Source organism: Lepisosteus oculatus, chromosome 4, assembly GCF_040954835.1.
Source record: "Lepisosteus oculatus isolate fLepOcu1 chromosome 4, fLepOcu1.hap2, whole genome shotgun sequence".
NCBI lineage: Eukaryota > Metazoa > Chordata > Actinopteri > Semionotiformes > Lepisosteidae > Lepisosteus > Lepisosteus oculatus.
In genome coordinates, this window is record NC_090699.1 from 39509075 (window position 1) to 39533706 (window position 24632).

At 37.9% G+C, this 24632-nt stretch overlaps 1 long non-coding RNA gene across 2 annotated transcripts in view; it reads left to right on the top strand.

Moving 5' to 3' along the window:
- LOC107077392 (uncharacterized) overlaps positions 1 to 24632 on the top strand; it is a 52664-nt gene that overhangs the window by 13996 nt on the left and 14036 nt on the right. The window contains exons 1-2 of one of the 2 annotated variants that reach the window (XR_011189318.1): positions 4782 to 4997; positions 9633 to 9746. This is a non-coding gene — a long non-coding RNA (uncharacterized lncRNA). Of the gene's footprint in view, positions 1 to 4781; positions 4998 to 9632; positions 9747 to 24632 lie in introns of those variants that run through there. The other variant, XR_001478432.2, reaches the window with a different exon arrangement.

Below are 24632 nucleotides of genomic sequence, written 5' to 3' on the forward strand. Positions count from 1 at the left end.
AATACTACTTCATAAATGCTGTGGCCAGACTTCAGATGGAAATGATTTGCTGGCCTTATATAATTCACTTTACGTGCTATATGTTTTATGTAATGAACATTCTATCTCTATTTGAATGCAATAATTCAGTCAGATGTTTACCTGCTTTACAGTTTGACAGTGATGTAGTGGCACCTAGATTGAAGTGTGGAAGAAGATTGTGTCTCTGCTGCTAAATGAAGCATCATTAAGCACAAACTGTTGCCAGGAAGATCTGCTTCATGATAAACAATGTTGATTAACACAACAATCCTTTCTAGGCTACAAGAACTAGAATATAACAAGTGTAGATGCACAGATTGTTATTGCACAGCAGAATATTACAGAGAAACTGGCAGCTTCCAAATACTATACGAGATAAGATGTTTTTTTATAGACTAGCTCATGTTAATAATATAAATGCGACAGCAGGCATAGTGCGCACAGTACACTCACCTCACATCAGTTACTGTACCAGCGGGGAGGAGAACTGAGTGATTATAGTAATCCCCATATTCATAGATGGGGATAATTTGGAGGCCACAACTGGTAAAGGCCAATGGAAAATTTGGCCAGGATGCTGGGGTAACACCCCTACTCTTTTTGAGAAACATCCTGAGTCAGGACCTCAGCTTTGCATCTCATCCCAAGGTCAGCACCTTTTTACAGTATATTGTCCTTGTCACTTTACTGGGGCATTAGGACCTACACAGACTCCCGGGTGACTACCCTCTACTGGCCCCACTAACACCTCTTTCAGGAGCAACCTTAGTTTTTCCTCCCATCCATGTACTGACTAGGCTTACACCTGCAGAGCTTCAGTGGGTTGCTAGTTGTGAGCTGCAGGGTGATATGGCTGCTAATATGCTAATAGGTTATGTGTGTTTATATTTATATTGACTGTATAAAAAAATACACTAATTAAGATTGTGCTTGCTTTTGCTCATTTGTAACAACTCAGAAATGGAGCTCTCAACTGAACATAATAGCCATCTCTTCCACTCATGTAAAAATTTAGCTGAACCCTTCCTCCTGGGTAGATCTCTTATGTAGTCTCAGATGTTTAGTATTCAGAGGAAATCCCTAAATCCTGAGATAAATCCATTATATGAGAACTGTGGAACACACCATTATGAAAAGCTAACATAAAAAACAACTACTGTACATGAGCCTATTATTTGCAGTTTTAAAAGGCCTTCTCTTGTATACAAATAAAAATGTATACAAAGCTCTACATACAGTATATGGAAACTTTGTAAAAAATTCAATGTACGTAATGTGTCAAAGTAAACGTGTCCATATTTAATATGAAAATAAGAAATTTTGGAAATGTGCTATGTTTTTAAGTTTAGTTTATTGTTTTTAAAAAAGAGAACTACTGAATATTTTTTCTGATGTTATATTTTGTCACAAATACCTGTACAGTATATTATACTCATGTACAATGTGCAATAGATGAGTATTCTCTTCTACAGGATGTCATAGTGACATTTGTAGGTGTTGCTGTTCACATAATGTACAGATGCAATGCTAGAAGATACCTTGTTATGTTCTGTACAAGGTGTCAGTTCTAAAAGATACAATTTGACATTTATTTTCTTTCCAAAGCTAAATTACTAAAATGACTAAATCACTGTAGAAAGGCAAAACAAATGCTAATATTTTTTTAATACAACAAGATATGTTAAATTTATATTACTTTAAATAAAACAAGGTGTTTTGATTTATGAGTCACTTTGTGAAATAATAAACAGTTTCATAAACATTTCTTTTTACAATTTTACAGCTTCAATTGGAAACTTTAAGTGGAAAATTATATCCAGATGTATTGTTGGTTTTTTTTTTTTTCGTGTTGTTATAGAGTGTTTCATTATTACAGACTTTGGCAAAAATAATGAGATTAAAAGATTAAGATGCAGGACCTACGATAGAAGCCTGAGAATGCCGACACAGTCACAGTGAAGAGGAATTGTCTCAGTCTGGTGCCACTTTATTACAAAATGGGTAATTGTGACATTAGACACTTATACAATGCTCTCATTAAATTACTGATAGGATACAACAGTAGATGATGGAAAAATGGTAATGGTAAAATGCCTGCATTATTCAAGTAAATAATTTTCTCAGTGCACTACAGAAAGGGGAACTACAGTCTTGTGGGTTACTAGGTAGAGCAAACAAGGATAAGCTCACTAGTGTCACATATATTTGGCCAGAATTCAAGTGCAAACAGTCTGTCATTTCACAGTGTACTTCTGTATAACCTCAAATATCCCTCAGCAGTAACAGAATGTGCCAGGCTCCGAATGTGAAAGAAAAAACAACAGAGAATGGTGTGCGAGGGCAAAGTAAATATTAGACGTTCTTAAGAACAGTAGCTTTCAGACAGAATATGTCATGCTATGTCAAACATTTCCCGATAATTTACTGACCTAAAAATGAGAAAGCCAGCAGACCAAAGTTATGACTTCTAATTTTGTTCCATGTTAACTATTGATGTGGGATAAAAGAAAATCTGTTTTGAAAAAGATGGGCATGAAATAATATTTAAAGGAAATAGAAGTCAGTTGTCCACTGATCTGGATTCTCAGTGCCATCGGTACAGTAATAAAAAAACTATCGATAAACTCGTTGATAATTGCATTACAGCGAAGAGAAAACAAAACCTGAAAATGCTGATTGATGAATATGAATTTTAAGCCCATGATGAAGGAATATGAATCCCACTACCCTAGCTTCCAGGATATAACAGAAGCAATAAATGCAATATTGATAAATCTTGCAAACCTCTTAAATTTGTCTCCCTCCTATTTTAAAAAAATATATATTTGATTTATTTACTTTCTCCTTATCTCACAATGTGGCAAATTTCATGACACTGATGTGTTTTACCACTTTATCCCTTTTATCAAAATAAACTACTTTTAATTTGATCAAAATAAAAAATAGTGAAAAAACACAGATCAAAAAGCTTGTGTGTATGGGCATGGTTACAGTTTCAAGTAGCACATTTATCCAGCATTGAACAAGTGAACGCAGTACACTAAGATAACTTACATGACTGAAATAATTTGATTTTATTAAAAAATGACTGTAAATAAAGGAGTTTTGGTGGTAGACTGGTGCTGGATAATGTTGTAAACCTGAATACAGGATCTGAAGGCAAATGACAATTTGTCATTTGTGTACATTATAGCTTGCGATTGTCATAATTAGTAAGATGAAGGCAAATGATAAATATACAAATAGGTCTGTGGGCACCAACAATTATTTATGAGGGCTGTGGAAAGATTGAGCTACAGATGAACAGGCCCTGTTTCAACAACAATAATGATAGTGTAAATAGACTCCACTATAGTTTAGGTTATACATTTCAGTGTCCCACTGTGTTTCATCTGTTCCTTTCTTTTAAGGAGTCTTCATTTTCCCAGTTTGATGCTGACCCCTCACAGGAATGTAAAGTAATTTCCTTCTGCATGAGGCTGGGAAATTTGTAATTTTTCACATCAGCAGGACACAAGAAAATTCCTGCCAGAGGTTAAGCTATAAATTCCAATCCTGTTACACTTGTGGGTGCAGTGCACTAGTGTCAAGGCCACTCATGCTGTTTTTATCACTGTGAGGTAGAGCAGGGCCACGGAAATACTTTTACAGTAGTACTGCTATAGTTTTTCTTTAACTTTTTAAGCAGATGGGAAGGGCAGGCTACCAGCCCTAAATAAACCTTAGCATTTTTTCTGTTCTATCCTTTGTGAATTTTTAATAATTTACTCTTAACTTTCAAAAGAAAAAGACAGCAAAATAGAGCGCAATCACCATCAAAATGTAATCGTATTTTACTTAATTCCACCAGACCATTACCTTTAAATGAATGCAACCAAAAAGCCTTAGTCTCCAAGCATAATATTATTTTGCTAGAGTTAAACATGGAAACAAAAGACTTTGTACTTGGAGATTGTTAAGAACCTCGGTAACGTCAGTGATAAGCAGTATTCAAGCAGTCACATCAAAAGACACATTACACATATGCACAAAATTAACAGGATGCCTCAAAAGCATGTAAAGGCAGCTACAAGGCACAACCTGACTGTATGTATAATGGAGATGGTCTGAAGAATTGTTCATCTGGAACCACTGCAATTGCATTTTTGTGCAAGTTTTAAATTGTTTTATTGCTAGGTTTTAGGAGGAAGGGTGACAGACTGCTTCTCAATAGGTTATACTGGTCAAGTTCTCCATCCTATATAAAGGGGTTGACTTAGAAAATAGAAGTAAAATATATGGAGAAGAGACTGGACCCTATTGAAATGAGCTGATGAGCCACTGGGTACGAAAGTAAAACACTTTTTTTTAACCATGGAGGTGACTCCTGCACGGGCCTGATTGTTTGGACTGGGATCCCCAACAAACTTGAAAATCATCTTTTTTACCTGTAATCCCTCCCATTCCATTTTAATGAAACCCACAACCTAAACCTCCACACATTTTTTTCTGATTAAAGAGTGCTATCCGCATGGAGTTTGTATGGCTTTCCCTGTGTTTACATTTTCCCAGGTGCTCTAGTTCAAAGACATACTGGTTAATGGCAAGAATCTGTGGCAAAAACAGCAGATGTACACATTTTGTCAGTTGATATTTTTCTGTTTGCTACTGGTAGCAAAAAAGGAAACCTGTAAGAGTAGAACTTTTATTTCCCAGATCAGGAAAAGTGGTGAGGGATACACAATTTAAATAAATGAAGGGGGCGTGCATGCATACTTGAAGGGCAGAGAGTCAGATGGGCAACGATAAGAGAATGACGTGTCTGCTGTTTATTACAAGTGATCGAAACACCCTGAAGATAAGTCTAAGGTTCTCACTCCTGGGGATTTGCATCAGACTGGTAGCAGCATAAATCTGGACTCAATATATTTTATCTTGAGGGCGAAAAATAGAAGAATACTCATTATAAATCTCAAAGTGAGAGAAGGAAGGCAGAGGTGAGAAGACCATCTCCACTGGGTGTTCACTGTATTCTGCCTTCTAAGAGACATTTTAGTCAAGTTGTGTAGAGGTCTGTCAAAAGCCCTAATTTTAAAGAACAGAGGACAGCTTAAAGAACAGTTTTTAAAAATTAAATGCAAATTGTCCTGTGTGGTAAGATGTTTTTTTAATGAGTTAAACTTTTTTCTGTATTTATGGATGGGTTGATATTTTTGTTATGCCGTCATGAACATGACTTAAAGGGAAATTGAGCAAGCTTTAGGAATATTATGAATTAAATTTTAATCACTTTCTACAGCTTTTACTTTATGGTCTTAAGAAATCCATTTCAAGCAATGGAGATCAGTATCTTCTGATAGTGTAACTTTTTCCTGTTTGAGACTGTTATTTGCACTATTTCCACACTGTTTGCTTTACTGTACAAAATGTGCAGAACTCACTGAAGATGTTTTGGTGCTCATCCTATTGCCACACTCTGTCTGAGCTTTAAAGTCATAAAACTTAATGTTTGGATAAAACCTGATAAGCAGTTTGATTTTCACACAGATTTGGAACCACAAGACAGTTTTAGAGAAACAAAGATTTCATAATGTAAAATATCAGCTCATTATCTTCAAAAAGATTCTGAGAGAGGCACATTTTGTAGGGAGACAACAAACACATAGAGTACAAGTAAGGTTTTTAAAAAACAGGTTGTTATCCATCATTGCCAGGTAGGACTGTGTACATGTGTACTGTATGTCTGTTGGTTCTGTAGCACCATCAAGATTCATTCATCTTGTCTTATTGCAATGAATTAATAACCTTTACTCGTGAATTTTAAGGATGAATACTGATTTTGACAAAACTGGCAGGCCATACTAACAGATAAGGCATATAGAAAACCAATACATAAATTAACATATGAATAATTTACACAAATGTACATAGAAAGTGTCTTGTTCCAGGATGAGGACAACAGATGAGTATGTAAAAAAGTTATGATATGCTATAGAAGAGGTCATGTGACAAGTGTGTACACCAAGCCTTCAGCTCAACCTATCTTTATGTAAATAAATTCTTAACAGTTTTCTAGTCTTACAAGTAATTTTTTTCATTGTTTCTTAAATAACATTTCTTTGTAACTATTTATGCCTGGAATCAACTCCTTATGAAAGCCTTGTTTTATAAATATGCATGGTGTTTCCATATTTTGCTATAGTACTTTTTAACATTTTATGTTCCATTTTAATTTCCATTGATTTACCTTTCTTTTTCATGCTGTTTACAATTCTTTCACTCTGGTGCACTGCACATGTTTATGATATGCTTTAGCATAAGGAACAAGTAAATGGTTTATTCCATGCTGAAAAGAGAAGAAAGAAAACACAACGTTTCGGCCATGGAGCATTCTTCAGGTGTGAGGTGTGATACCTTATCCTCTGCATTTCCAGCCCTGATCAAATGCCTGCTTAGCACAGATTCTGAGGAATTACCATACCTTCCTCACATCTCAAGAAGGCTACACAGCCGGTTTTGTTTTCTTTCTTGTCTTTTCAGCATGGAATAAACCTATTACTTGGTCCTTTGCAGCCTATGCATGCTGATGCAGCTACCCACCTGAACTTCTTTAGCATAATATGTACTCATTTAAGACTTTGCTGTGCTGCACTTACTGCAAGAATGTTCACAATTGCTTCTCATGATGGAAATATCACAAAGTGAAGAGAATGGATGTGGAAGAACCGTTAAATTACGTTGATTGACCAATTAACCCTTATACAACTTCACACTAGTGTTGATGCAGTTTCACACCCTATCCTCTGTGTTTCTAGCTCTGATCAAATGCCTGCTTAGCACAAATTCTGAGGAATTACCACAACTTAGGTATTGGCACGTGAAGTTGCTGAGCCAGTTTGGACCAGACCTTGGTCAGAGAGGGGGGAAGAGTTAAAAAGATAAGTTATGAGCCTTTATCTTCAGCCAAGAACAGAAAACTTTTTGAACAAGGACAGATTGTGGAAGAGATTACAACCCTGCACCCAGGAGATGACTCAGAAAATAGAGACTTCACAGAAAGCAGCTGAGAAAGGCTTCAACATCAACTTTCTCTCCCCCTACCTGATGTTGGTGTCAGGGAAATCAAGATAGGGGGAAAACATGAGGGATTATGTTGTCCAGGACAGCCAGGCCTGGAGAAGGAGCCCAAGAACCACCAATGGAACTACTGTACAACTAGGGAAGAGTACTGCTGGACTTTTCCTCAAGGACATTGGGTGTGGTTACTGGGTAACTGGGGTCCAATGGGGTACTTGTGCGGGTATAGAATGTGTGTCCTTTGGTGTCAGTATTTAAATAATGTGCCCTGGGGTTTGAGTAGAATCACTAGAAAAGATAAAGGCAATAAAACAAACAATTATGTCAGTTGTTGGTCTGTCCATGTATTTGTGATTCTGGGAGATAAACAGAATCTGTGGCAAGGTTCGAATGTCCTAGTCTTCATAGATTGTGTTAAGACACAATCATAGTCTTAACATACAGCATATGACATAATAATAATAATAATAATAATAATAATTGCTTACACTTATATAGCACTTTTCTGGACACTCCACTCAAAGCGCTTTCTGGTAATGGGAACTCCCCTCCACCACCACCAATGTGCAGCATCCACCTGGATGATGCGACGGCAGCCATAGTGCGCCAGAACGCTCACCACACATCAGGTATCAGTGGGGAGGAGAGCAGAGTAAATTAAGCCAATTCATAGATGGGGATTATTAGGAGGCCATGCTTGGTAAGGGTCAATGGGGAATTTGGCCAGGACTTTGGGGTTACACCCCTACTCTTTTCGAGAAACGCCCTGGGATTTTTAATGACCACAGAGAGTCAGGACCTCTGTTTTACGTCTCATCCGAAGGACGGTGCCTGTTTACAGTATAGTGTCCCCGTCACTATACTGGGGCATTAGGACCCACATGGACCACAGGGTGAGCACCCCCTGCTGGTCCCACTAACACCTCTTCCAGCAGCAACCTTAGTTTTCACCAGGAGGTCTCTTATCCAGGTACTGACCAGGCTCACACCTGCTTAGCTTCAGTGGGTTGCCAGTTGTGAGTTGCAGGGTGATATGGCTGCTGGCTGATGAAATGACTGCTCCCATAATGAAAGCATGGGAGCTACCTGCTATTGAAATTAATTTTAAGAAACCCATAGCATTAATCAAAATGTCTTGACAGTACATGTGTAGGAGATTCTCACTTACCTGTACATTTCAGAGGCTCATAGCTGTAATTTAAGTGTAATTTATGGTGTTTGATGAGAAAAAACTCTCGAACAAAGACTCACGTTATCTTGTTGCAGTTGCATAGATGTTTGCTATCCTGAAATATTGACTGTCAGTCACTCTTGGCACATGTGGAAATCTTCAACAGTCAGCATTTGCTAGGCAACAAAACACTTTTTTTATGTGCTTATGCTGGCGTCTTCTGAGCACAGTCTGAGTGTTCCAGGGACATCAAGCCAGCAGGATAGAAGGAAACAGGTGTCATAGAGGAAAACATTTGTCAGCTTCCATGATATAACAATACAAATTTAAAATGTTTAGCACGACAATGGGAGTGAGACCAGTTGATTGTCCCTATAATCACAGCAACCTGTCAGGAGTTGATTTTATTTTTAAATATTTTAAAACTTTTTATATTTTAGAGGCTGAATGGCCTCCTTTCTTTTTTTAATGTTTTTGTTCATGGTGTTATTAAACTATCCCTATCACAGAAATTATAGATCACCAACAAAGTACACAGTGGGACATACTGTAGTACTGTGTAAGATATGATATAGAATCAATTAGGGTAAAAAATGTAAGACAAATTATTGGGGAACAGTAACTTAATAATTTATTTTTACTAAGGCTGCAAAGATATCAGCCATTGCTGTTGACAAAAATTATTGTGCAGCTTGCATCCTTCATGTTCCAAGTAACCATGAACCACATGAATTTTATCTAAGGCACTGGAGACATAATTTGGTTAGAATAGCATGTTTATTTTCAAGTTACGTCCCACACAAGAGGCTAATGGTAAGAAACATTCTTGTCAAGAACAGGGTTTTATGTCTTCATGGTTTTTAAATTTCCTTGATGTGAAATATTTTGAAATCTGTGCCTTGTCTCACTCCAAAAAACAAACAGTATATTATGAAATTCATGTGTTGCATGTCGGCAACATTCCAGCTTTGATTTGAGAATTTAAAGAAAAGTATTCCTTTTCCTTGAATCAGTTTCTTTTTGTCTTTTCTTGTAATTGAATGGTGTGTGTGTGTCAATTCCTCACTTCATTGTGAAACAGAGCTTCTGTTTATTTAAGTGTTTGTCTAGTTTTCTTGCTGAGCTTTAATTAAAGGAATTTTACCATCTGCTTGTGTTTCTGAAGCAAAGTCCAATAGGACCAAAAGCTGACAGCACAAACTCCTGAAGCCCTTGTTAATAAATAAAACACCATCTGTAGTCTGCTTGTGATGCAGGTGTTGGACTGTCCTCTATTGTCTTTTGGTGCTTTCAGAAGAAGGCCTCATTAGTCTGATGAATCCAATCGCATCTGCTCTCATGTTTTTCTTACCTGTTTTTTTTATCACTTTTGTGTCTACTACAGCACATGCGTCTTGTGTTTTCCATAATCTGGGGAGGGAAAACTGGCCGAACTTGAACTGCATCAAGGACCTAATAAGACCAGATCAACCAAATACACTCTCAACCTTCAAGACAGGTAGAATTCAGACACAAGGCCTCTTCTATTCAAATATCTATTGCCCAACACATTTTTTTTTGTCTTCAGATCTCTTTGATGAATTAGAAATACTAATTGTAAGATTTCCCACTAGGCATTGTAGGCACAGTGCCTAGGGCCTACGAAAGTTTTAGGGCCTACGAAGGAGGGAAACACTAGTGACTAACGAAAAATGAGCTGAAACAACATGCTTGCAATCGACTCTAGGTGCTCCAAATTAATAATCATATGCTATCTAGTGGCTGTTCTAGAAACTAGAAATATCTAAGTGATGGCCACTCAATTCGCTCCATCAATCATGTGGTTTAGCATTAGAATAGTTTAAAGTGCATCATGTCAAGCAACGTAATTCATTTGGTTTAGCCCTCTTTTTGCGTATTTCGGAGTCAAAGTGCCTAGGGCCTACGAACACCAAAATCTATCCCTGATTCAGCTGCAAACTTAAATCTCAGAACAGAAGTTTGTCATGGCTGCACTCTAAGAGACTTAGAAATGTGTCATAAATGTCATAATGCAAGTGTAAAAACAGATGTGTTACACAGATGGGTTAAATTCCATGGGTCTCAATTACAGAAATAACAACAAGCATGAACAATACCAAAAGCCCCCAGCCTACAAATACAAAGTCACAGAGAATCTACCTGCAAGACTGTCCCCCTGCTTCTGCTCTTTCTACTCCTGCTTCCTGATTTTCATCTGCCTTTCTGCTGCTCCCTTGTCCAGATCCTCCTCATGGAGCAAGAGAAAGAGAGAAACATTGTAACTAGTTTCCCAGTTATCTTGTATACTCATTTGCTACCTTATGCTCCTTCCTGCTGTTCTTTCCTGTAGACAGTTGGATCTCTTTCACCATGATTACCTTGTCACTTCCCCCTTTTCCAACTCCCAGACATTGTATTATTGCAGGCGGTCTTTGGAACTGGTAGTCAGTCTCTATCCAAGCTAAATTTATCTCTGCTTTTGCCCATCTCTCTCTTTTGAAAACATGAAAATTCCACTACTGAGGAGCCCTCTCCTCTTCCATTATCCCTTGTTCTCTCTAGACAGAGTCTTGGCACAGGACAGGACTGCTATTTTTTCCCCTTCTGGTTGCTCTCTGTCCTGTTCTGTTCCTTCTCTCTGTTACCACATTTAACTTTCATGATGATGACATACATTTCCCTACTCGACTCCTCAAAATTATTCTCTACCTCCCCACTGACACTCTACTTTATTTTGGTGATTTTTTTTCTTTCCTGCCACTTTCCCTTTTTGCTAGGTAACTTTATCATTCACCACCTTAATTGCATCTCCGCAGCTGAGATAAGTAGGAAGTGTTAGATAAGTTGACAAGTGCTCAGTCTTTCCATCTAGCCTTCCTCACAAAACTGGTCATAAACTGATTCCTTATCCTCACCAACTCCTCTGTCATCCTTCTCGAGTATTCTGACTGTTGCTTCATCTCCATCACTCTCACACCGTTACATCTCTGTTCCATCAGCTCCCATTGTCACCTTCTGCCATCATCTCCACTCGGTTTCCTTCTCCTCTGCATGCTCATGCTGTCACGGATGTCGGAAAGGATGAACCGTGGAATGGCAGGAGAGCGAAAATAGATCCTATGTGTAGCAGCAAGACGGGGGTTAGCCCAGGCTCAGCTGTTCAGGAAATGCCGTATAGAAACCTATTGTCACGGACGTCCAAAGGGACTAACTGTGGGGAGCAGAAGAGCAGAAAAAGACCCATATGCGTAGCGGCGAGACGGGAAAAAGGCCCGGGCTCATTAGTGCAAAGAGTTCAGGAATGCCGTATAGAAACCTATGCCCTCAGGGAGCAGACGTGGGGCGCCCTGGTGCTAGGCGGGTCTCAGGACATCCGAACATCAATGCTGAGCGAGGAAAGAGTGCAAGACCCGGAAATATATAGCCCAAGGAAGAGAGGGACAGGAAGGACAGCAGACCGGAAACTAGGGACAGGACAGAGAAGGAGCGCCCTCTGGCTGCAGAGGGCGTGACACCTATGCCCTCAGGCCATGGACATGAGCGACCTGGTGCTAGGTGGGTCTCAGGACATCCAAACCTCAGTGCTGAGTGAGGAGCAGAGCAGAAGCAGGAAGTAAATAGGCTACACAACAAGACACACCAGAAAGACAAGAATAATCACAGGGAACTAGGAACAGGAGTGAATTAGAGCACCCTCTAGGTGTACTGGGCGTGACACATACCTTCCCCTTACTAATTATTCTCTAAACAATCTTTGACAATCTTTGTTACCTCTACCTTTTTCCTTTTCTCATCCTTTGTTATTTTAAATCCTCCTCTTGCAGGGAACCCTTTTTCCTTCATGTTTTAAGAGGTTTGGGCACTTTGAGGGAGACCTTTTTTTATCTCTCTTTTAAGCAGAATCGCTCTATGTCTTTCAAACCTCCTAGTTCCCATTTTTTTCCATTTGAACTGCCTTCTCAAGTTTAAACCAAAAATGTGAGATATTGATTGAGTTCTGGAAGTTGATTATTATCATCGGTTTTTGGCCAGGCCCGGGCTTCTTGGCAGAAAAAAACGAATGTTTGGCCAAAATGTATATGTTGGAGTTCAAGATTGTCCACTATCTTAATAAGGGCACCAGGACCCATAGATGCCAAAAGGCCTCCAAACATAGACCGGCCACCAATTCTAACAGTGGATATGTGTTCACAACGAGTTTAATCTTTTTTTGATACTCCAACCATAATACTGATGAGCATGTTGAAAAAGATAAATTTCCATTTCATCTGACCTGTTTCTATTTTCTATTTCATCTGACCACCAGATGTGGTTCCAGGTGTCTTTCACATGCAATTTTTGCATAAACACATTTCATTTAATTTCAAATTGATGATGCCAAATTGTAGGTTTTGATACTTTGAATATGTTAACTGTTCATGTAATTGTTGCCTTTAGATTTTACAGTTGCCTCATGAACCACTTGCTTCACAGACCATTGTGACAAGACACACCTCTATCCTCTTCCATTTGTGGATACCGCTATCCCATCCATCCATTCATTTTATAAATGTTTCATCCAAATCACAGTCGCTAGGGAACTGGAGTGTAAACCGGCAAACCATAGGCGCAAAGCAGAGTAGACACACATTGGAGGGGAAGCACATTGACACTAACTCACATACATCAGAGCCAGTTAATCAATTAACCTACAAGTATGTTTTTTTAATTTTGGGAGGAAACTGGAGCACCCAGTGAGAACCCAAGTGAACACAGGAATTCAAGCCTGAGCCCCAACGCTGCAAGGCAGCAATATTAATCACTGGACTGGCATGCCACTGTCTGCTATACCAATAGACTTCAATTCCATCATAATGGAGACTGCAGAGGAAAGAGTAGATTTAGCTTTCTTTTATAGGCATCCCCCAACTTGTGGAGGTCAGTGACGTTTTGCCTGCTATGTTCTGAGATCTCTCTGATCTTAACTATGATACTGCATGCAGCTACTGTACTTCATGTCTTCCATATGGAATCCTCCTTTTATACCCCAGGGAAAGGGGAAACCTTCAGAGGTCTCTATATGGCTCCAGAGGCTTCCATTGCCCTTCCAAAGCGTTTGTAGATTTATTTTTGTTGGATTTTATTTAAAGGAATATTTGGAGCTCTGAATTAATGTGACCCTGGTGTTTTCTGAAATTAAATTAATTATTTATGACAAATATGACTTTGCCTTTTGCAATTCTATTGCAATTACAGTAAAAGACTTTTATAATAGTTTTAAGCAATCCATAACTCATTCTATTATACAGTGTGATGTTTTGGTTCATATTTCATCAGGTGTATGAATAAATCTAGAGGACACTAGACACCATGAGTAACTGAACACAGCTTTTATATTCACAACATTTATTCATACTTTTTTAGTTCAAATCTTAGAAGACATTCTAAATGGCTAGTGTGTCAATTATTTTAATACAATAAAATTCAGAACTTGTAATTCTGTTGAAAGACTAATAATATAACCAATACACATCACATCACAGACTTTAAATATACATGAACATTCAACACGTTGTTTCAGGTCGACATAAGAACTTGTTTATCAATCAGCAACAGAGGTAAAGCCCTCCTTAATGGCCTTTGGCCCAAGTTAAAAGGGACCCTAGTCATCCATGTAACATTTCACTTGATTGACTACCAGGCAGAAGGGATCATCTGAGGTAACTGAATGTTGTTGTTTATTAATTAACAAATGAGCAACAGCTTTTGCATTAGAATGTGCAGAGCTGGCATTCATTCTTCTTTTCTGTTGTTACTGATGTATTCCCAGGACATGCTCGTGCCTTCTGTTGCGAACGGCATTTCACAACTGGCAGTGAGGTATTTCTCTTTCCTTATGTGTGCTGTGCGGTGCTTGAACACCAAAGTTCTTCAGTCTTTCTCCCTGTCTAGCTGTCTAGGTGAACAAGTTAATGAAACCCTCAGGGCAATTTAATGATGGCTTCTTCTGTTTGATGTAGTGTATAACAGCCTTGGAGTATATCGTTTTATGGAAGCTGCTCCTTCTCATTGAACATAGTTATTGTTTACTTTGCAATTGAAAAACACAAAGAAAACAGGGCAGCATTCTGTGTATCATTTTAATATGATAACATTTTTCTGTTTTTCTTTCACGGTGACTGGTAATTAAGCTCTATCACCCATTCTCGTAAAATACAAGGGAGTACACTGAGGAACAAACCCTGAGGATTTCAACAGCAAGGAGAGGGTTTTTTTGGATAAAGAGGACAATACCTTCAATAGCACTCAATGCACACACTACACAGAGCGTAACACATGTACAAATTATTTTCTAAATTGTCGATCCAATAAAAAGAAAGACAATCAAATAGTAATTTTCTTCATCTACCTTGCCCCCTCTCTGCTTTGGAATATTTGGTGGATTACCATAGAGTAACTTTCCAGGCTCACGACTCACACAAGATAGGGATGCCATCAAGTGTAAATAAGGTGCAAAAACTTACTCGCCTCACATCTAAGAGGTCATTCCAGTAAAATTCTTCTAGAGGTCACTCATACCGAATACAACCTGAGCCAGCAACAATTCCTGTCTTCAATTAGACATCTCGTGTACAAAGGGACTAAAACTACCTTTAAAATCATACAAAAGTTCCTAACAACACCAGTCAGGCAAGCATAAAATCTCAAACATAACGATTCCAGTCTTCCCCATACATGACAACAATTAAAAACAAACAATTAGCACAATTAAAAAGAGAACCTGAAATGGGAAGCACTACTTTATCTACTCAACACTGACCCACTGAAATACTTACTCAAACCAAATGGGTGGAAAATAAACTTCAAAACAGCATTACCGTTTCCTTCCTTTCTCTCAACGACCATCCAGTGCACCCACCCAACTCACACTCCTTGTACAAAAGAAGTGCCAGCCGGAAACTAATCGAAATAAAGGTCCTCTCTATTTATGTAGTTAGCCCCAGCTTTTAAATCCCCATTGCCACATAAAGAATGGCAAGACCTAATTAGAGCAACCCAATCACAGGGCCAAATACAAGAGGAGAAAAGAGAAAATCAGTGCCTTAAAAATTACAACTCCCTTCCAGACCCTAATCCAATTAATTGCAAAGCAAAAAGAGTAATGTAGAGTTATTCATCTTCTACAACGTTGTGGCATCACTGAACAGAGTTTAATCCATCACTCAAGGGGGATCAATATCCTGGACTGTAGTCCTCCTGTGTACACTGACTTTATCAGTGGAGCTGTTTATTTAATTTACAACTGAGCAGGGTTGTGCAAATAGCCATCCATCCATTCATTTTATAATCACTATATCCATTACAGGGTTGAGGGGGAGCCAGGGCCTACACTGCAAGCAATGAGGTGGGGTACACCCAGGGCACAGTCCATCACAGAGCACACAGACAGCCACACACTCACCCCAGAGCCAGTTTTCCCAGAAACCAATTAATCTACCAGTATGTCTTTGGACTGCTGGTAGGAAACCGTAGCATTCCAAAGAAAACCTATGTGAATATGGAGAAAATATACTGTACAGACTCCACACAGATAGCACCCCGGGTCCAGAATTGATCCCATGGCCCCAGTGCTGCAAGGCAGCAATACTAACCATAACACTGTTGTGCTGCCCTTACACAACAATATTTAAGTTAAATTAAAGCAGAAAAGGGAAAAAATGTTTTGAGACATGTAGGAAAGCAATAATGCAGGAGCAAATCATTATATGTGACAGGGCCACACGATTGAAATGCAAACATGCTCAGTGTAATTCCAAAACAGCTACACAAATGTATACACACATGTATACAGTATATACATATACAGTATGTGTGTAATAACGTGTGCCTGGGGGCTGCATAGCCTTCTGATAGCTAGCACTGCTGTTTCACAGCTCTTGAGTCCTTAGTATTATTCAGGACTGGGTTCCCTATTGTGTAGAACTAGTATATTCTCCTGTGGATTCTCGTCATATGTTTTGCTATGAGTTCCTCCCACCTGTGTCTCTAAATTTGAATTTTGTGTGTGTTTGAGTGTGCTTGCGCACCTTGTGATAGACTGGCGTCCCATCCAGGGTGCAGTCCTACCTTGTTGCAATCCATACCAGGAGTTAGAAGTTTTCTGATAATTAACAGATTCAATTGCCTTTTTCTTTATTACGTTTCAAATGCTTTTTAACTTCCAAACTAAATAAGCTTTTAAAGCAAATGGCAATCATTTGCTGGGTAGACATATTAAACTGCTTTGCCATTTCCCTGTCTTTATTTGCAGTCTTGCAGACCTCATGCACTGATTAGCAGCAGCTGTTTGTACTGTAGGTGTGCCACTTTACTTGCAGGAACTAAAAACAGACACCTTTTAAAAAAAGAAAAAGACACGTTATGCTGTAATGTTCAAGCTAATTTCTCAGCAGGTTCGATAAAAGGCAAAATTAAGGATTGTTCAATCCAACATTGAACGATTCGTCATTCTGCAGGCAGTTTTGACAGATGTTGTTGTTGCTGTATTTCTTTCCTTTCTCCCCACTTGCTTCTGAAAATTCACACAATCTGCAGATGAAATAAATAAGCGTTCAATAAACCTCCATAGAATAACAGCCCAGGAGCCTGGGAGCAGAAGGAGGCTGTTTTCAATAACATCATTAAATCTACTGCAAGGCTGGGCTGTTCCACCTTTAAAAGATTGAATTCTATAATCTGAGATCTAAATTGTTGAGATGTGTGTTTTGCAAAGGTACAGGGATGGGTCCAGTGTTTGTGGTCCAGAATCTTTCATGGGTACTTTTCAACTAGCAAGTGATTTAGACCTATAGAAACAACTAGCTCAGCCGATTGGAATTACCTGCTAATTGAAGCTGGAATGAAAAGCAGATGACCCAGCTGTACACCGTTATTTCTCATCTTATATATTTTCATATAAAACTGAAAGTATAACTGTTACCTTGTGATAAACATCTCCCGGCATGTAAAGGAGATGACTAAAGAAGCCTTATGATGAAGCTTATTGCCTACAGGAAGCAAATTAGCATCACATAATATAAAACTATTAACAATGAATACGTACGGAAGCGTCTACAGCACAGACCATCCTCCACATCTGGTTTGCTTACTAAAAATCTTCTTCCTAACAGTTTTTGTAATATAGTTTTTGTTTAATGGTTCATTGGTAAATACCAAGTGCAGGAACAAGAAAACATGGTCATTAATAATAAACACAATAAGAAAACATTTTAAAAATAAATAACTGGAAAAATAATAAGTCATTCAAAGTTCTCTGCGAAGTATATTTAAGCTTTTAACACAACTGAGAACCATTCCTTTCCAACTAATGTTACCTCAACTGAATTAAATAAAACTATACAATATGAAGAAAAATATTGGATACAGTTGTATGTCTGTTGCATTTGTAGCCATCCTCTTTAAACCTTACAAAAGCTCTGGTCTTGTGCATCCCTGTTTTACATATCTGTTTTAATTAGTGTTTCCAAAATGTCTTTTCTGTGTGTTTAAACACATGCTTTTTCCTACACGTTGAATTTGACATCTGCAGTGTTTATTATTTGATCAGAGTACTGAACAAAACAAGTCTAGCTTGCTCCGATCTTGAGATGATCAAGCAGATACACTATACACTGATGGCAAATACCTGGCTGACGGATAATGAAAGGCCAAAACAGGGTGCAAAAAGGCATATTCTGGATGGTAAAAAGAACAGATAAGAATTAATGAGAGATGTGCTGGGCCTTATCTGCATTGGGTTGATAGTATCTGGCAGTAGGGCTTCACTCTGCACTACCTCCAGCTGAGAACAGAGACACATTGCCCCCCCAACACACACACACTAGCATTGACAAGGACAGAAGCCAACTGTCACTGATTCGTTTTTCCCCTGACAGCCCTGTAGGTTACGTGAAAGAATGAGGAAACATCCTTCTCTAGGCCTGTGAAAGGTCTCTCCCTGACAGTAAAGGCCTGTATCTACAAATACCTCCCAGGCATCGCCTGGGAGTGGGAATTGGACTTTTGTTTTTAAATTTACTCTGTTTTGTTTTCGCTTTGTTTTATGTTTATATGACAGACGAAGCTCCCCTGTGTCTCTAAAGCAAGGATGTTCAGGATCACATGCAGATGTTTACTCAGGGCTCTCTCACAAAGTAAGCCAAGCAACTCCCATGGCTGCTCTATGCACAGGCTGTTTACCCAGTGTAAACAAGGAACAGCCAACAGGAAACAGCAGGGGAACCTTCACAATCCAATGGTGCTGCTTGACCAACTTCATTTCTGGCTGATATTGTATTTCTCTCTCTTAGTTTCTGAAATGAGGCCAAATAAGTGTGCAGAGTGTGCTGTATTTTTCTCTGCATTCCCAGACCCTGATATTTAAGCCCATGAACTGTGGTCAGTTTTCAGACATTGAGCTAGAAAACATTTTAATTGCGAGTTCCCAGTTACCAAACCACTACCAAGCAACAGGTTACCAAATGCATCAAAGTTGTCTCCAAAAATAACATTCTGCATGCTCTGTTACACTCCTGGCTTGGAAACTACAATTGAAGGCACTTCAAAAGCCCTCTTTGGAACTGTTACCTAATACATTTTATTGTAAGTTTGCTTCATTGACGAGACCCCCTGTCACATTAGAAAGCAATACCAATGTTGTGCAGACAGCAAGTGATCTGTAGAAAGGTTCTGTGAAGCTATAGCCTACACTGACGTACCATGTAAGTGAAAAAAAAAATAAAAATAAATAAAGCACTGCTTATAATTTCTGTGCCATGTGAAGAGAGAACAAACACAACCAGCACTCCCCAGTCCCCCATCTTACCTCCCATTTCTCCTAATTGTGGACATACAGACATATTAATCCAAAAAAGGCCATATTTGATTCTCACAGAAGGCTTTTCTCAAAGTCATTAACATGCAATTCATTTATTAATTGAAACAATGATGCAAAAAACATATGTATCATAGATCAATATAGTCAATTTGAGAATAAGAACATAATATTTTGTTCCATTGTACCTCACATTATTTGGTACCTTCATATTCCCCATAATTACAATAGCAAATCTGTTATAAAGCTTGTTATATTCAAAATCTGATATAAGTGCTATTAATTTCACAGAAAAAAAACAATAAATGGCTTGGATGGATTTTGCTCACAAAGGGATTGGGGAGCGGAGCGCAGTAACGTTTTTTACTTATTTTGGCCTTGTTACCGAGGATTGCAGCCATATTCATGCTTTGGTTTGTTGATAGTGGTTTGTGATCTCACTTATGTTACAGCATTCTGGGCACAAAGTTCAACCCTACCATTTCTGTGAACCTTTAAGCCAGAAACATATGGAGGGAATAAATGAAAACGTTGGGCAAGCTCTCAACAGAACAGCTACTCAAAGTGCTGTCACTTGCAATGCTAAAATAGGATGAGAAGGCATTTTTTTCCAGAAGCTCCTTAACAGCACTTTACTCAGAGATCACAGTACCCGTTGAAGGCTGTGCCTCATTAGGATGTGGACGAAATCCCTTCTGAGCAAGAGTAGACTTTGTTGTGTAATATGCGAATCACTTTAACTGCATTTTAACTCCATGCATTGCGAATCCCACTGTATCCTCCCAGATAAAAAAAAAACTATTTGTTTGGAAGAAATACTGTTTTCTTAATGGTATTATTCATATTCCCTGTGCAACTGTTCCTAACTCAACATTATACTAATATGTGTCTTCTAATACATTGTTGAACACATCTGGTGCTAGGTTTGTGCTTTTCTTATGTGTGGTATAGAAAATAATGCAATGTTTTTTTTTTCAGAACTTCAGCGTACTGAAAATGTCCTTCTCTGCAAGAGTGTTTTTGTTTGGGTACAATCAGAGCATTTTGTTTTGGCCAGAGTCAATTCAAGTTCATTAAGTCTGACCAGACTGGCAGCACATTCTTTAATATTGTAACCTTCTTCAATATCTTTGACCTTCCCAAGCTGCCTTTCCTCATCAAAGAGAAGCAGAATATAATGTGAGTCACCCCAGTTAGGCTACATTAAATAAATAAACTAGTAAATAACAAAACCGCTTTTTTATCATCTTTAAAATAAGACAAGATAATGTGTGATAACTAGTTGGAGAAGTTGCTAAATAGTTATTCAATAATAATAATATCTTGCAATTACATGCTTAATCTTTATATCCAAACATAATTGTATTCATTTTAAAGGTGTACAGTACATACTGTATAATTACAACATATTCTGGGATTCATTAGATTCCCAGTTTTTCAATGAAAAATTAGTTCTAAATAATATTTTTGTCATTTAAATTCAATTCTAATTTAGAGTTTTATACATAAGACACATTTATGACCCAGAGTGTGTTCACATTTTTCTCAGAATAAAACAGTTGTAATTGTAATTTGTAATATGTAATTTTGTTACCTGCCTGTAATAGGTGTTTTTAGGTCATTTGCTTTCTGTACCCTTGGCTTCATTCAGACTAATGCCAAACTAAATTGATTTAAAAAGCGATAAAAACTGTTTTTTTTTTCTTCTAAAGCTCCTACAGACATGCATAAACAAATTATGTTTAGAAATGGCGTGCACTGATGCACTATTCAGTGCATGTTTAATTAAAAAGAACAGGGAAGCCTAGGGTACAGTCTCAATATAATTCATGCATGTCTGTTCCATCCTGAATTTAGGTTAGCCACATTGTGCCTACCTTATGAATATGTGAACAAGATTACTTACGGGTTGCTAAAAAACCTATTCTCTTCTGCAAGAAGCGTGACTTTAAAAATAACATGAATTATTAATTTGCTAAGGTGGAAAAACAAGAAAAACTGTTTGTCTCCCTGTTTCCTATAAGAAACAGGTCATAAGAAACGAAAACAATAGAAAACACATAACAGCAACCGTTTTACAGCTCATTTGTCATTCTGATGTCTTGTAAATGACAGTTTATAAAAAAACTCTGTATTGTAATTGCTTATCCTTCACATGCTATTCAGTTGTTTTATCTCCTTGTTCAGTTAGATGAATTGAGTCCCTGTGACCATTGTTCTTTCCTGTTTTCCATCCAAACAAGTCTATCATTTGTCTGTTATGTTATTTACATGATCCTTTTAACATAAACAGCCAGCCCAAATTTGAAATAATTACACTAAACATTCATTTTTCAATATGAAAAGAGGTTTGCTCTCTGTAAACACACTATTGTTCTCTGACAAGACTGCTGTTCTTGGACCTTGCGTGAAGAAGCGGTTTAATCAACACATTGTATTGAATTAGAGGTTATGAATGAAGCTCATGTACCAAGGACAGCACCAAAGAAAATCATACTGCCATCCACTGAAACGTCAGGCCTCAGTGATTATGTGGAGTATTATAGGAGTGAGGGGCAACGTGTTTGCAAGATGAATACAATGTGCTGACAGCAGAATCAAAGAACCCAAACTAAAACATCAATTAGTACAATATGTCCTTGAGGGATGGGGGAACCTATCCATCAGGGGAAAAGAAAGCCTTTCAAGCTGTTATTGGTGGAGTCTTTCACTTATGAGCTCGAGAGAGTATTAGCAACCACTTTAGATAAAACATTCAGTTTGCCAAGCTCTATTACTTTTAATTAAAAATGCAGGCAATATACAGTGGATTTTAAGTGCGTACATTGCGCCTACTGGCTTGTTGTGTAATTTCAATTACAATATTCTGTTAATTTTTGTCTATAGATTTGAGTACAATTACTACTATTGTTAAGCTAATAATGAAGAGTCGTCATGGATATTTAAAGATTATGCATGGGGAATGTGTGATTCTGACATTACATATAACTGCACCTAGATTATCTGTCTCTTGGTAAAGCCACACCACAGATAACCAACCAGTATTCATTGTAGAAAATAAGCTTAAGTAAAAGCCTGAAAACTTTGAAAATTAATACAATTAATACAAAGCTGAATCCTGACAGAGTCTGCTTTTATTTGTTCAAAAAAAAAAGAACTACATGGGTCCAATGTGAAACAAACCCATAACCCACAAGACAATTTATTTTATTTTGTTGCAAAATAGGAGCCTTCTTCAGGTGTCACACCTGGCTCCACGGCCGAAATGTTGTGGTTTCTCTCTTCTTTTTTTCAGCACGGAATAAACCTATTACTTGTTCCTTTGCAGCCTACACATGCTGACGCAGCTACCCACCTGATTTTATTTTGTTGTTTTCCAGTTTAGTTGGAAATCTCTGTGTACAATTATTTGTCAAAAATAAGGGATATATAAATTCTCAACTGAAAAATAAAAACCTTAAAAAGGGATTAAATCCATGCATGTAGATGTTCATTTATAATAAGATGAGAGGTATTAAGATACAAAAAGGCCTTTAGTTCAGATACTCTTCCTATATTTCCTTTGTTTTTAATGCCTCTTAATATAGTTAAGTTATATTAGTGAAGTTACATGCAACTTCACTGTCTGTCTTAAGTAGAGTTATATATATATATGAATATATAAGTTAAATGTATGTACCCAAAAAGGTAGTACGTTCGTTCATATATTTCCTCAATGTTTCTTCCAATTCAGGGCTGTGGGGGAGCTGGAGACTCTCCTGGACAAAAGGCAAGGAAGACCTTTGACAGATAGACAGCCACAAACACAGGCACACCAGAACCAATTTTCTCCGAAGCAATTATGTGTTTGGACCGTGGGCAGAAACCAGAGCACCTGGAGGAAACCCAGACAAACATGGGGAGAACATATACTCCATGCAAATAGCAACCCCGGTCCAGAATTGGACCCAGGTCCCAGCAGTGGTATTAAGACCAACAAAAGGCACTAGAAACAAAAAAGTGTAGGAGAGGGAAAATTGTCCCCGGATTGACATGGATCTATACTTTGCAATTATACTAGTGATATATGGAAGAAATTACCTGTCCGCCATTATGGATATCCTAGGCCGAGCAGCTGTTGGACTGAGTTTAAAAAGAATCATTCTTCTGATTTATTTTTTATTTTGAATTTCAAGGTTTTCTATTTGAACTCTTTGCAAACAGAATTTAGTCTCTGTGCAAGTGGTGATGGGAGCAAGAGGCAAACTGTTTCCAGTTAAGCTGAATGAATCATCTAGCTAATGTAGTGGAAGCTTCTCCGTCTGGTCTGCTATGCAGTATGGCTGCTGGCACACCTCGCAGCCTTGTTTGGTGGATGAAAAGAGCCTCCTCCTTCATATAGTGCCTTGAAAAATTATTCAGACCTGTCTTGTCCCTTTTTGTGAAATTATAAAATAAGGCACACACATTTAAAAAAAAACATTTTCAAAACTTTTAAGAGCAAGATAAATCACAGGAAGTCTTAAGAAATTAGATATATCATTTGCGTAAGTGCAGTATTCTGACTCAAATACTTTATACTCAATACATGTAATGTTGCTGAAACATGAACATTGTCTCCCATCTCAGCCAGTGAACTTTTCCATATTCCCCATTAGCCCCATGGTGGCATCCCTAGCCAGTTTCAAGGCTGCGGGGGGTTATCCTGATCAAAGCAGTGTTTTGGTGCCTTCCACGTCTTAATAATCAATACAACTGCACTCAAAGAGATATTAAGGTACTTCGAAATGTCTTCTTACCCTTCCCCTGATTTAGTTTTTATATAGCTTCATCCCTGTTTTGAAAGATCCTCAGTCTTTGTGTTTGAATCTGTGCTTGAAATTCAATCCATGACTGAGGGACTTAACAGAGACAGGTACTGTATATTTATTCTGAAATCAGGTGAGCCACTTTCATTGCATTCAGCTAGTTCACATGCGCTTATGTCATCATAATGTTTCTACTTCTATTTCATATTAATTATATATTTACTGCATTCTTTTTGTGTTGAATTTTGAATGTGTGGAGTAAGCTGTGTATGTATAAAATAATAATTGCTACTGTACTTCAAAGTGTCATGACTGCAAGCCTTAAAGCCAGAATACACAGAAACTCTGCAAGGTATGAACACTTTTGCAAAGCAGCACACATGCAATTATCTTCACCACAGCAATTTACATGAGGGCTATTCATTTTATGTGTCTGTATACTTAGAAGCATAACTTTTCATTACCTTAAGTGAAGCATTGCAGTTCTTTTTTCACCTTTTAAGTGAGGAAAATTGGAAACATTGAAGGAAAGGAAGGTATTCTCCTCTCCTTGATGGCACATTCTGAGGTGGATTATATCTGAACCATCCCCAGTTCTCGTCTTTAAATGCTGTTGTTTTGTTTCACATGCTGTGCCTGATGGGTTTTATTTTTCAAAACGTGCATTACGTGCAAAAGACATTAAGATATTGGTGTGTTCCGACAAAATATTGTATGTCTTTAGAGAATGCTTTTTATTTTTGTT